This window comes from Notamacropus eugenii, chromosome 3, assembly GCF_028372415.1.
Source record: "Notamacropus eugenii isolate mMacEug1 chromosome 3, mMacEug1.pri_v2, whole genome shotgun sequence".
Taxonomy (NCBI): domain Eukaryota; kingdom Metazoa; phylum Chordata; class Mammalia; order Diprotodontia; family Macropodidae; genus Notamacropus; species Notamacropus eugenii.
Genome location: NC_092874.1, coordinates 12,300,166 through 12,312,471, shown reverse-complemented (window position 1 = coordinate 12,312,471; position 12,306 = coordinate 12,300,166).

Here is a 12,306-nt window from a genome sequence, read left to right as displayed (position 1 = left end):
TTTTCAGAAAGGAGGCACAGATATAAAAAATTGAAGCTCTTGACAGTTTTTTACATGTCGGTCAATTTAGGTGATTTGTGTTTTCTTCTTCCTTTAAAAAATGTTATAAAGGATAATTGGGGTTTAAATGGGATTTAAGCAAGGTAGAAGCAAAGAACATCAAGAAAATTAATTTTAAATTTTAACTGAAGCAAGTCAAGAAATGTTTGTCTCTGCTTTGAATAGAATAAAAGAGAACTCAAGTATAATTCTTGATAACTGGAGTTCCCCACACATCCACACCAGTCTATCATTCTTCCATTCTGGGTTTGTATTCCATTTCCAAAACTGATCATTGAATAGCTAGAATTTATATGGTACTTTAATATTTGTGGGGCCGCTAGATGAAGCAGTGGATAGAACACTGGACTTGGAATCAGGAAGATTTGTCCTCATAAGTTCAAATCCAGCCATAGATACTAGCTGTGTGATCCTAGGCAAGTCACTTAACCTTATTCACCTCAGTTTCCTCATCTATACAATGACCTGCAGAATGAAATGGTAAACAACTCCAGGATATTTGCCAAGAAAATCCCAAATGGGAGTCACAGAGATGTACATGACTGAAATAACTCAACAAAAACTTGCAAAGTTCTTTGCAGAATTTAAGTCATTTGATCTTCATAATTACCCTGTTACATAGGCATTAGTCATATCCTCTTTCTATAGATGATGAAACTGAGGCACAAAGAGGTTAAATGACTTGTCTGGGGTCTCACAGCTAATAAATGTATGAGGCAGGATTTGGACTCAGATCTTCCTGGCTCCAGGCCCAGTACACTATCTGTTCTACCACCTGGTCTGTAGAATACTCTAATGTAAATATCTCTTCAGTTTTTGCATCTGTCTATATTTTATATTTTGTATTTTGGGTCTATACTTGAATATTGCTCACCATGCTTGATCTTCCTGAATTTTTTCATACCAGCTAGTTGATCTCTCCCATCCATCACTTTTTATTACATATCATGTTCTTTTTTTAATAAGGTACACATTTCTAGAGTTTTATTTTTAGGCATCCTCTTGACTTCTTCAAGACTCAATGAAATGTTGGAGGACAAACTTATATTATTTCATTTTGTTTGATTTGTATTCTCATAAATTACATAATTTCTTGCCTATAGAAAACGTTTAGTAAATGTTGAATTGGCAGGATACACGCAAATTACTCTAGGGAAATTTGAGGAAGGAGAGATTACTTTTTTGCTGAGAAGACTGGTAGAGAAAGAAAGGGTCATGGAGAAAGTGACACTTCAGTTGAGTTTTGAAAGGAAAGGATTTGGAATCATTTAAGTTAATTTTTTTTATTTTTTTAATGTTTAACAATCACTGCCATACAATTGCAATTTTATCCCTCCCCACCCACCCCCCACTACCTCCCTCCCTCCCCACGACTGCATACAATTCTGTATAGATTCTACAAATACTTTCCTATTGAGTATATTTTCACTATAGTCATGCTATGTAGTCAGACTAAGATAAATGAAAGAATCCGTATAACAAATCAGAACATGATACACAAACAGATACACATACACAAACATGATCTGCTACATTATGTGAGTGACTTCCATATTTCTCTCTCTGAGTGTGGAAGGCATTTTGCCTTGAGGTCCACCATTGGGATTTTTTTTTTTTTCAGAAGTTCTTGTGTTATTACAAAAATCTAAGTCTACCAGAAAAAACTCTCACACACTGTGGTTGTTGCTGTGCATAAAGTTCTCCTGGTTCTGCTCCTTTCACTCAGCATCAGGTCATATAAGTCCTTCCAGGCCTCTCTGAAGTCTTCTTGTTCATCATTTCTTATGGCACAATAGTACTCCATTACATTCATATACCATAATTTATTCAGCCATTCCCCAATTGATGGACATCCCCTTGACTTCCAGTTTTTGGCAACTACATAGAGTGCTGCTATAAATATTTTTGTACATGTGGGACCCTTTCCCATTTTTATGATCTCTTGGGGATATAGTCCTAGTAGCGATATTGCTGGGTCAAAGGGTATGCACATTTTTGTAGCCCTTTGGGCATAGTTCCAAATTGCTCTCCAGAATGGTTGGATGCGCTCACAGCTCCACCAACAATGAATTAGTGTTCCAACTCTCCCACATCCTCTCCAGCATTTATCATTTTCTTGTTCTGTCATGTTTGCCAATCTTATAGGTGTGATGTGGTACCTCAGAGTTGTTTTGATTTGCATCTCTCTAACCAATAGTGATTTAGAGCATTTTTTCATATGATTATAGATAGCTTTAATTTCTTCCTCTGAAAATTGCCTGTTCATATCCTTTGACCATTTATCAATTGGGGAATGACTTGTATGATTATACATTTGGGTCAGTTCTCTATATATTCTAGAAATGAGGCCTTTATCCCCGAGCTTAGCTGTAAAAATTTTTTCCCAATTTACTACATCCCTCCGGATTTTGGTTGCATTGGGTTTGGTTGTGCAAAAACTTCTCAGTTTAATGTACTCAAAGTTATCCATTTTGCATTTCATAATGCATTCTATCTCTCCTTTAGTAAAGAATTCTTCCCTTCTCCATAGATCTGATAAATACACTATTCCTTGCTTCTCCAGTTTATTCATGGTATCAATCTTTATACCTAAATCATGTACCCATTTGGACTTTATTCTTGTGTACGGTGTCAGGTATGGGTCTATGCCTAATTTCCACCACACTGTTATCCAGTTTTCCCAGCAATTTTTGTCAAACAATGAGTTCTTATCCCAGAAGCTGGGGTCCTTGGGTTTATCAAACACAAGGTTGCTATATTCCTTGCCTACTGCATCTTGAGTGCCAAGTCTATTCCACTTGTCTACCTCTCTGTTTCTTAGCCAATACCAAGTGGTTTTGATAATTGCTGCTTTATAGTACAGTTTAAGGTCTGGTAGCGCTAGGCCACCTTCCCAAGCATTTCTTTTCATTAGTCCCTTTGATATTCTGGACCTTTTGTTTTTCCAAATGAATTTTGATATTATTTTATCCAGCTCTAGAAAGTAATTGTCTGATAGTTTAATTGGTATGGCACTAAATAAGTATATTAATTTAGGTAGAATTGTCATTTTTATTATATTAGCACGGCCTACCCATGAGCAACTAATGTTTTTCCACTTACTTAAATCTGACTTTATTTGTGCAAAAAGTGTCTTGTAATTGTGTTCATATAGTCCCTGGGTTTGTTTTGGCAGGTAGACTCCTAAGTATTTTATACTGTCTACCCTAACTTTAAATGGGATTTCTCTTTCTATCTCTTGCTGTTGAACTTTGTTGCTAATATATAGGAATGCAGAGGATTTGTGTGGGTTTATTTTGTACCCTGCAACTTTGCCAAAGTTGTTTATTAATTCAAGTAATTTTTTACTTGAATCTCTGGGATTCTCTAGGTAAATCATCATATCATCTGCAAAGAGTGATAACTTAGTTTCTTCTTTGGCTATTCTAATTCCTTGAATATCTTTATCTTGTCTAATTGCTACAGCTAACATTTCTAGTACCATATTGAATAATAGTGGTGATAATGGACAACCTTGTTTCACCCCTGATCTTATTGGGAATGCATCTAGCTTATCCCCATTGCATATAATGCTTGCTGAAGGTTTTAGATAGATACTGCTTATTATTTTATGGAAAGTTCCCTTTATTCCTACGTTCTCCAATGTTTTTAGTAGGAATGGATGTTGTATTTTGTCAAAAGCTTTTTCTGCATCTATTGAGATAATCATGTGGTTTTTGTTAGCTTTGTTGTTGATGTGATCGATAATGCTAATAGTTTTCCTAATATTGAACCAGCCCTGTAGTCCTGGTATGAATCCTACCTGATCATAATATATTAATCTCGTGATTAGATGCTGTATTCGTTTTGCTAAAATCTTATTTAAAATTTTTGCATCTATATTCATTAGGGAAATTGGTCTATAATTTTCTTTCTCTGTTTTGTCTCTTCCTGGTTTGGGTATCAAAACCATATTTGTATCATAGAAAGAATTTGGGAGGACTCCTTCTTCCCCAATTTTCAAGAATAGTGTATGTAGTATTGGAATTAACTGTTCTTTAAATGTTTGATAGAATTCACTTGTGAATCCATCTGGCCCTGGAGATTTTTTCCTAGGGAGTTCATTGATGGCTTGTTCAATTTCTTTTTCTGAGATGGGGTTGTTTAAGTATTCAACTTCCTCTTCTGTTAATCTGGGCAATTTGTATTTTTTAAAATATTCATCCATCTCGTTTAGATTGTCGAATTTGTGGGCATAAAGTTGGGCAAAGTAGTTTCTAATTATTGTTTTAATTTCCTCCTCATTGGAGGTGAGTTCACCCCTTTCATTGTTAATGTTAGTAATTTGGTTTTCTTCTTTCTTTTTTTTGATCAGATTAACCAAAGGTTTATCAATTTTATTAGTTTTTTCATAAAACCAACTATTGGTTTTATTTATTAATTCAATAGTTTTCTTTATTTCAATTTTATTAATCTCTCCTTTGGTTTTCAGTATTTCGAATTTGGTATTTACTTGGGGATTTTCAATTTGTTCTTTTTCTAGCTTTTTCAACTGCAAGCCTAAGTCATTGATCTCCTCTTTCTCTATTTTATTTATGTAAGCATTCAGAGATATAAAACTTCCCCTAATAACTGCTTTTGCAGTGTCCCATAAGTTTTGGTACGTTGTCTCACTATTGTCATTCTCTTGAATGAAGTTGTTGATTGTTTCTATGATTTCTTCTTTAACCCAATCCTTCTTTAGAATTAGATTATTTAGTTTCCAATTGATTTTTGGTTTCTCTTTCCATGGCCTTTTATTACATGTAATTTTTAATGCATTATGATCTGAAAAGGATGCATTGATTATCTCTACCTTTCTGCACTGGATTGTGAGATTTTTATGTCCTAGTACATGGTCAATTTTTGTAAATGTTCCATGTACCGCTGAGAAAAAGGTATATTCCTTTCTATTCCCATTTAATTTTCTCCAAAGATCTATCATATCTACCTTATCCAGAGTTTTATTTACCTCCTTAACCTCTTTCTTGTTTATTTTAAGGTTGGATTTATCTAGTTCAGAGAGGGGGAGGTTGAGGTCCCCCACTAGTATAGTTTTGCTATCAATTTCTTCCTTCAACTCCCCCAACCTCTCCTCTAAGAATCTGGATGCTATACCACTTGGAGCATACATGTTTAGTAATGATATTGCTTCATTGTCTATGGTGCCTTTTAGTAGGATATAGTTTCCATCCTTATCCCTTTTGATTAGATCTATTTCTGCTTTTGCTTTGTCTGAGATTAGGATTGCTACTCCTGCCTTTCTTACATGAGCTGAAGCACAATATATTCTGCTCCATCCTTTGACCTTTATCCTATGTGTATCCCCCCGTTTCAAATGTGTTTCTTGTAAGCAGCATATTGTTGGATTATGGCTTTTAATCCATTCTGCTATCCGTCTCCGTTTTATGGGAGAGTTCATCCCATTCACATTCACAGTTATGATTACAATCTGTGTATTTCCCTCCACCCTCTTTCCCACCATTTGTGCTTTTAACTCTCCCGTCTCCCTTCCCCTCCTCAATAGTATTCACTTTTCTCCCCCTCCTCCTGCAGCCTTCCCCTCCTTCTTTTAGCTCCCCTCCCTTTTAGTCCCCTTTACTCTTATTGCTTCTTTCCTCCCTTTTAGCCACCCTCCCCTTTCTTCCCCCTTCCCCTCCTACTACCTATAGAGCTAGTTAGGATTATCTGCTTAAGGTTATTGTTCCCTCCTTTGAACAAATCAGATGAGAGTACCTCTCAAACAATGCTCATCTCCCTCCCCTCCTTCCCTCTACTATAATTTTGTACTTCTTCCTGTGATATAATTTGCCATTTTCTGCTTCCCCCTTTCCACACCTCCTATTACATTCCCTTCTCATACTTAAATCATATTTTTGCCATGACATCATTTACTTTATGCCTGTTCCCTCTACATATATCCCTTTTATCATAATAGCTGCACAGTTTTCAAGATTAACAGGTATCATCTTCCCTTACAGGGAGGTAAACAGATTGCCCTAATTGAGTTGCAAGTTTTTGTTTTTGTTTTTTCCCCTCTGTTTACCTTTTTATGATTCTCTGGAGACCTGCATTTGAAGATCAAATTGTCTATTGAGTTCTGGTGTTTTGGTCAGGAAGCTCTGGAAATCCCTTATTTCGTTGAATGACTTTCTCCTTGCCTGAAATGTTATGCTGAACTTTGCTGGGTAGTTGATCCTCGGTTGGAGTCCCAACTCCTTTGCCTTACAGAATATTGGGTTCCAATTCTTTCGATCTTTTAATGTAGAAGCTGCAAGGTCCTGTGTGATCCTGACTGTGTGACCTTGATATTTAAATTGTTTCTTTCTGGCTGCTTGTAGTATTTTCTCCTTCACTTGATAGCTCTGGAATTTGGCAACTATATTTCTTGGGGTTTTGAGTTTGGGATCCCTTTCTGGTGGGGAACGGTGGATTCTTTTGATGGCTATTTTGCCCTCTGACTCTAGTACTTCTGGGCAGTTTTCCTTGATGATTTCCTGGAAGATATTGTCCAGATTCTTTTCTTCATCATGGGTTTCTGGCAGGCCAATAATTCTTAGATTTTCTCTCCTGGATCTATTTTCCAGGTCAGTTGTTTTTCCAATTAAATATTTTAGATTTTCTTCTATCTTTTCATTCTTTAGATTTTGTTTGACTGATTCTTGTTGCCTCATTGAGTCATTAGTTTCTACTTGCCCAATTCTAATCTTGATCGTATTGTTTTCTTCAGTTAGCTTTCGCATCTCCTTTTCCATCTGGCCAATTTTTCCCTTTAAGGAGCTATTTTCTCCATTTAATTTTTGTACTTCTTTTTCCATTCGACCAATTTTCCCAGTTAGGTTTTGGGTTTCCTTTTCCATCTGATCAATTTTCCCTATTAGGTTTTGAGTTTCCTTTTCCGTTTGATTAACTCTTCCTTTTAGGGAATTATTCTCTCCAGTTAATTTTTGAACTTCCTTTTCCATTTCTTCAATTTTCTTTTTCAGATTGATGTTCTCATCAGTGAATTCTTTTTTTATGGTTTTAAAATCATTGGCCAGTTTTTCTTTTATATCCTTCTTCAGACATTCCAGGTAATCTAGTTGTGCTTGCGAGAAATTCATAGTCCCATCTGAGGTTTCAGATGGAAGTACAGTTTCAGCTCTGACCTCTTTGGTGTTTGTGTTTTGGTCCTTATCCCCATAGAAAGATTCTATGGTTTTTTCACTTTTCGTCTGCTTTTTCCGATTCATGATGTTGGCTGAGTGTTGTAGCTTTTGGTTCTTTCAGTCAGAAGATACAGATCTTTTAAGTTGAGTTGATGTTTGTCTAGGCTAAAAGCAGGCTTTTTGTTGTTGTTGTTGTTGTTGTTGTTGTTGTTTCCCAGATCAACCCTGGGTTTAGCTTGATAGGTGTGTGGGAGGTGTGGTCTGGTCTCAGGATATCTCCTCAGCTGGCCTGAGGCAAAGGCAAGGTCCGGGGATGGTGATCCCAGCTTCCCTATTGTCTTCCCTTTCCCCTGGAGGGCTGGGGCACGCCTAGAGGCTAATGCGTGTTCCCGCCCCTCCTGGGGCTCGTCTCCTGGGCTGAGGCTTGCTTGGGTCTCAGTGCGAATTTTTCTCTGCCCTGGGTCGTCTGTCCCTCCAGATAGCCTCCACCACGGTGGGAAGAATCCCCCTTTGCCACCTCTCCAGCCTCTGGTGTTATGAGACCACCCGCCCCCTTCTGCTGCTCCCACTGATCCAGGATCAATCTGGGGAAGAATTTTATGGTTCCCTCACGGTCATCGGGGGGGAGGGGAGAGCACTTACTGATCACTCCGGCATCCCAGCTTCTGGATGTTCAAGTAGTGACCCACTGAAGTCCCGTCTTTAGGCTGAAGATTTCAAAGGCTGTTGCGCTGATATCGTTGGCTCGGCCTGGCTTATCTCCTGCTCCGCTGGTCTCGCCCACCACTCTCGGGCCCCTCGGGTCCCCTCCGCCCTGCCGCACCGCGCCGACCACACTGCGCTGTGCGCCGGGCTCTTACCCCCGCGGAACAGATCCCTCCCGTGGACCTTCCAGTCCAGCCTGGGCTCCGAATCTGTCAAAGTCCGTCTCCCACTGGATTCTACACCTCCAAAGTCTGGTCAGACTCTCCCCCCAGATATATCCAGAGGAGTTTTTCCAGGAGCTTAGGTGAGTCGTTGCTTTCACTCCGCCATCTTGGCTCCGCCCAGCCTAAGTTAATTTTTTAATAGGAAAATGCAATTCATTCATGGAAAATTTGCCTCTGAAAATTCAGAGACAGAGAAGAAAATGGCATTTTTAAATCTTTGGAATAGTCTAGGTTGGCCTGAATGATTACTGCATCAAGTAGAGTCATGTCAGATAAGGTTTGGAAAGGTATATTGGAGTCATTCTCTGACCTTGCCTTTTCTGTTTCCTTTACCTGGAGAAAAGAGTATCTTCCTATAGTCCCACTGAGTGTGAATTTGTTTAGTTGTTCCGTGGACCAGTGGTGAGTATGAGAACCATTCATTTCTTTTGTGATATTAACTGTTGACTTTAGTAGAGAGCAATGTGAGTGAATCTTCCTGATTTCCTTAGTTTCCTAAGAAATAGATTGAAGACACAATTTTTTACTTATGCACTGAAAAGCCAGCAGATGGCAAGCTTGAGACTTTTCAGGCATTTCTGACTTGACTTTCAACTTGAAACCCTTGATATATGTGTGCATATACTGATCCAGCAGTCACAGAATCTTATGAATAGATCATTCCATGTAAGCCTTACACAATTCTAGCATTTCAGGGTTCACAGAGATCACATGAGAATCTCAGCCATTGGTCAACAAAAGATATTTTTGTATTGTTTCTTCTTTGTTACTAAGACAGAGTTTCAGGGTTTCATGGGAACTCCAAGCCAACCTATAATTGACAATTGTTTATCCAGGCTTTAATTGGAGACCTCCAATGAGGAGAAGTTTTAATGCTTTCTTAGGCGTCCTATTCTACTTTAAGAAGATATAACTTTTAAAAAGTCTTTTCCCCCTGATATTAAGTCTGTCTGTGATTTTGTAATTTTTACTGTTGTTCCTGGTTCTGCCCCCTGCAGCAAAATTAAACAGTTCTATTACCTGCTTTACCTGAAAACTCAGCAAATATTCAAAGGTAGAATTTATGTATCCCCTCAATCTGCTTTGGAGGTCAAAGAAAACTTTTCTATATACTTCAATTCATCCTTTTATGATACTGATTAGTTTTCTATGTTTACTAATGCTCTTCCTAAAATGTGGAAGCCAGAGTTAAATCTATCATATTTGGTCTGACCAGGGAAGTGAAATGGTTGGTGGGGGGGGAGAATTTTATTCCCTTTATTCCTGGGAATTCAATTTCTGCCAGTGAAATACAGGATTCCATTCCTTAACCAGATACTGTTAACTCATATTGAAAGCAGTCTATTGAAACCTTCATATCTTTTTAGATGAACTTTTCTCTAAGAAATGCTTTTATTTATATAGTCATCCAAGAAGTAACACTATATTGGGGAATCCAGTGTACCTTGGATGACACATGCTCACTCTTGATTACTATGATTAAAGAAAGATGCTACCTATCCTTAAGTCTGACTTTGTAAATCCTTGTGCTATCTAATGAGATACCCAGGAGCATAATTTGTACAGCAGAACAGGTCCCATAAAATCCTTATTTGTATTCTCAACATTTTAAATATGCTGTAAGCTATATTAAATACTACCTACAACCAAGAGAAATATGCTTCCATCTACATTTCTATAACCAAGACTAAATATGTGCATAAACTTCTTTGATGGCCAACATCCAGATTCATGTATCAATGAAAATCTGTCTCAGTTTCAATAAGTGAATTTGAATTTGACAAGTGTTGGTTTAATCCAGGGATTCAGGCAATTGCAGTATGTTTATGTGCTTACATGTCTAATCTGGGACTTTTACTAAGTGAATATAATTAACCTAGAAATAGAAATAGAACCATAATTCATTCATTTGCTCATTGTTTTCCCCTCTGAATTTAAATGTTCTAATAGGAAACAACTTAACAAGCATGTCTTAAGCATATTCCATATATCAGATTGTGCTAAGATCCAAGGATATGATGACAAAAACAAAACCAGTTCATACCCTCAAGTCTTTTGGTCTGAGCTGGTTTTATCATTTCTGAAATAGGAATAATAATAGATGTATGCTATATTAGACTAACACCACTACCACCTCCCAATAATTACATCACAGTTAACTTCGGTTTCTGTCATAATTACTTAATCAAATAGCTTATAATGAATTTCTGGCTCTTTCTATTGAAACAAATAGTATTAGACAAATACAGCAGTGATAAATGCCAGGAAAAGGGAGCAGGCAAGGTGAATATTTTATATTTTCTTAGAGAAATAGGATGAATCCAATGATTTTGTGGATAAAGTTATAGATCTGTTAGAGAACAGAACTTATTGGAAGGGATTGGAAATATAAGACATTATGTATGCTTGTGTGTGTGTGTGTGTGTGTGTGTGTGTGAGAGAGAGAGAGAGAGAGAGAGAGAGAGAGAGAGAGAGAGAGAGTTATCTGAGCTGTTTCCTGTAGTTTTTATTCTTCCACTTTCCTAACAGCTGGCAGTGCCCTACTGTAGCTAAACAGGAGAAGGTATGAAGAAAATGTCATGCTTTGCTTGTTTGGGTGTACCTAGGCACTAACAACTATTAGGACATGAAAGGGAGAAGTAGGAGTATACACAACATGCATCAAAACCCTTAGTGCAGTTTTAAACTAAGAATTTGGGGACACCTTGTATCTTTTTGGGGGGAGGGTGTGAGGAGGAAACTAGCTTTCCAGATGAGGGGTGGGGAACCTGCTGATCTCAAGGCCACATGTGACCCTCTAGGTCCTCAAATGTGGCCCTTTGATGGAATTCAAATTTCACAGAACAAATCCCCTTGATTTATCCTAAAGGGTTTGTTCTGTAAAATTTGAATTGAGTCGAAAGACCATATCCAAGGACCCTGAAGGCCACATGTGGCCCCTCCCCATTCTAGATCCATTCCCTTTGGAAATTTTGAATATTTCATTGAATTAGAAACCAAAAATTGACCATGGTGACTACATACAGAAATTCTAGGAAGACTATTGTGCCACATGAACCTTGCATGACAATCATGGAAACAATGTTACTAGCTGGATGTAGTGCCTCATTCAGTGCTCTGAATCTCTATTGTGGGTCAGTTATGGATGTGCCAAGTGTGAGTGTGTGTGTGTATGTGTGTGTGTGTGTGCACGCATGTGTGTGCTTGTTTTCTTTTATCAATATCTTGTTCAAAGAATTTTAAAACATGTTGTGTGAATTAAAGTGAGAACCCAATGAGCCCTTCACTGATCTGTCTAGGACTGGCTACTGACTGGAATGAAAGAAATGCTGCATCCGATACCTACTGGGACACAATAAAAAAGTTCATCCTTCCCCAGTATCACCTAGTAAGAAACAACAACAAAAACACGACTAAGAATTAAATGTTCACTTTAAGTCTGACTTGAGAGACTTCCCTGGACCAAGAGGATTTGGAGGCTGAAGAAAAGTTTGTCCCTTCTAGGAAGTGGATGTGTTTCTATAACAAAGTCCTTTTGTCTTTTAGGCTCGGTAGCCTTCTCGATGTTCTCTACTCTCTCCTTTGACACACTCCCTACTCCCACTTTCCCCTCCCCAGAAAGTTTTGCGAAAAAAAAGCTTTGAATCTACACAAGTATCTTCTCCCTTCCCAAAGGGAGTGTTAAAGGGGGGAGGCAGGGGGAAAGGTGCGTCTTGATCTGCTTGTAGTTCATTAGGGTCTCTGGGCGGGGCTGAGCTAAAGCCAGCTAGGGTATTGGCTCTACCACTTACATATATATCTGTCTTTTTCCCTCCTCCATCAACCTTCTAAATTCCAATGAGGTCACTGCGATGAGCAAGAACAAGATAAAAAGAGAAGGGGAGGAAGAAGAGGGTGGAGGTGAGGAGGAGGAAGAAGGAGAAGAAACAGAAAGAGGCAATCAGACAAGGTCGACTTTTTCTGAGACACAGTAACTGTGAGGAGTGTGGTGCTGAATGTAATCTGCCTGGAAGAGAGACGGAGGAGACAGAAGGACTGAGCCACTTTTCTATTACGACAGTAACAAAGGGAGAGGAGGCAGAGAGGAAGCAGAAGGAAGGGAGCGAGCCCTCCCACTCGCCCCCCCAAACAGAAGGCAAAACCCCTGTGCT